Source organism: Schistocerca nitens, unplaced genomic scaffold (assembly GCF_023898315.1).
Source record: "Schistocerca nitens isolate TAMUIC-IGC-003100 unplaced genomic scaffold, iqSchNite1.1 HiC_scaffold_225, whole genome shotgun sequence".
NCBI lineage: Eukaryota > Metazoa > Arthropoda > Insecta > Orthoptera > Acrididae > Schistocerca > Schistocerca nitens.
In genome coordinates this window covers 37501-40000 of record NW_026045766.1, presented here as the reverse complement: position 1 = coordinate 40000, position 2500 = coordinate 37501, and the positions used below count along the sequence as shown (strand labels likewise).

General features: G+C 58.7%; 1 non-coding gene across 1 annotated transcript in view; it reads right to left on the bottom strand.

The window, feature by feature from the left end:
- The window catches only part of LOC126221722 (small subunit ribosomal RNA), a 1909-nt gene extending 1494 nt beyond the window's left edge, over positions 1-415 (bottom strand). The window contains exon 1 of the ribosomal RNA XR_007543294.1: positions 1-415. This exon is cut by the window's left edge and continues 1494 nt beyond it. This is a non-coding gene — a ribosomal RNA (small subunit ribosomal RNA).
- Positions 416-2500: the final 2085 nt, after the last annotated feature.

Genomic DNA, 2500 nt, shown 5'->3' with positions numbered 1-2500 from the left:
CTCAGGCTCCCTCTCCGGAATCGAACCCTGATTCCCCGTTACCCGTTACAACCATGGTAGGCGCAGAACCTACCATCGACAGTTGATAAGGCAGACATTTGAAAGATGCGTCGCCGGTACGAAGACCGTGCGATCAGCCCAAAGTTATTCAGAGTCACCAAGGCAAACGGACCGGACGAGCCGACCGATTGGTTTTGATCTAATAAAAGCGTCCCTTCCATCTCTGGTCGGGACTCTGTTTGCATGTATTAGCTCTAGAATTACCACAGTTATCCAAGTAACGTGGGTACGATCTAAGGAACCATAACTGATTTAATGAGCCATTCGCGGTTTCACCTTAATGCGGCTTGTACTGAGACATGCATGGCTTAATCTTTGAGACAAGCATATGACTACTGGCAGGATCAACCAGGGAGCTGCGTCAACTAGAGCTGAGCAGCCGGCCGCCCGGGAGTGTGTCCCGGGGGCCCGCGCGAACACGCAAGCGTCCGCTCAATTATTCTGCAAACAGGAGGAGGCTGGGCTCCCCTGCACGATACACCTCGAAACCCTCTCAGGTCCCGGCGGCGCGCAGCGCCGTCCTAAGTACTTGGTCGGGTTCGAGAGAGGCGCAATCGCCCGGAGATAGGCGAGTAGACGCTTTCAGTGCGACCACCCGTGCTCCCAACTGAGCTTGCCGCTGCCGACAGAGGCCCGGGAGCGTGCTGTCGTGGTGTTGCCGGCGGGAGACAACACGCGGCCACAAACAGTGACCGGGCAGCTCCAACGCCAGCGCCACAGAGGGGCAGAGCCCCACTTGGGTGCCAAAGCGAACTCTCCCAGCACAGCGCACGCGCCAACACATCCGCACAGCTGCGATACAAACCACCTGCGAGAACCGCGGGGGCGACCGAGCAGCAGACGGCGTCGCGGCGCCGAGTGCCGGGCGGCGGCGCATCCTCAACGCACACAGTCCTCAATCGGACCAGCACACTGCAGATGTCCACCGCGCTTCGCACCGGGCCCGGGAGGACCCACTTTGGCCGCACGGCGCCGCGCGCTGGGTGCGCCGGCACGCAGATGCGCCGCCTGCCGCGTCCGTCAGCCGGCGCGCCTGCCACTGGGCGCCCCCACCAGCCGGCTGCCGCGCGTGCGCCCACGCAGCGCGCGGCCAGCACGCCGGGCGCCCCCCCCTCACCGGCCGGGGACGGTCCCACCCAGCCACCGCCGCGTATCGCTTCATACCCACATGCCCACTCACGTTCGTGGGTATGACGGGTGTCGCTGAAGCAACCGGTTAATACCTGTACCGATCGTCGATATCAACGATTCACCTCCAGCGCGAACAACCGCGCAACAACGGATTTCCAGTTCATTTGCGTAACTTGGGCAGCAAACGTAGACATCCATCTACATTTGCGACTTCTACGAGTCTTGCATGCCTGGATGTTGTGTGTCACGACGCACTCCATCAGCATACATACACGCTGCGACGTGTGCACGAAAGAACACGTGGAAGGTGGCCAGCGTACGTATACGAATGCCATTGCACAGCTGCGAAGCGCATTCAACACGCGAACTCCTGACCGACGAGCTAGAGGTGACAGGAGGGGAGGGGAGGGGGGGGGGGGGGGCGGGGGCGATATACGTCCTATTGCAGTACACAATACAGTGGATAGCGGGACCATGTGGAAAGTAAGCAACACTCGCAAGATGTGAGGGTACGCACCGTAAAATGAATCAATACGCAGAACACCACAGTGTGCGCGAAGTGAACTATGTTGAGATGGTTGCAATTAGCAACGCTACACGAATTCCTAGATTCATATAACTAACAATTACAGGGCAGGTTAAGGCGCAACGTGGGTTAGGTTAGGGCGCAACGTGGGTTAGGTTAGGGCGCAACGTGGGTTAGGTTTGGGCGCAACGTGGGTTAGGTTAGGGCGCAACGTGGGTTAGGTTAGGGCGCAACGTGGGTTAGGTTAGGGCCCAACGTAGGTTAGGTTAGGGCGCAACGTAGGTTAGGTTAGGGCGCAACGTAGGTTAGGTTAGGGCGCAACGTAGGTTAGGTTAGGGCGCAACGTAGGTTAGGTTAGGGCGCAACGTAGGTTAGGTTAGGGCGCAACGTAGGTTAGGTTAGGGCGCAACGTGGGTTAGGTTAGGGCGCAACGTGGGTTAGGTTTGGGCGCAACGTGGGTTAGGTTAGGGCGCAACGTGGGTTAGGTTAGGGCGCAACGTGGGTTAGGTTAGGGCCCAACGTAGGTTAGGTTAGGGCGCAACGTAGGTTAGGTTAGGGCGCAACGTAGGTTAGGTTAGGGCGCAACGTAGGTTAGGTTAGGGCGCAACGTAGGTTAGGTTAGGGCGCAACGTAGGTTAGGTTAGGGCGCAACGTAGGTTAGGTTAGGGCGCAACGTGGGTTAGGTTAGGGCGCAACGTGGGTTAGGTTAAGGCGCAACGTGGGTTAGGTTAGGGCGCAACGTGGGTTAGGTTAGGGCGCAACTTGGGTTAGGTTAAGGCGCAA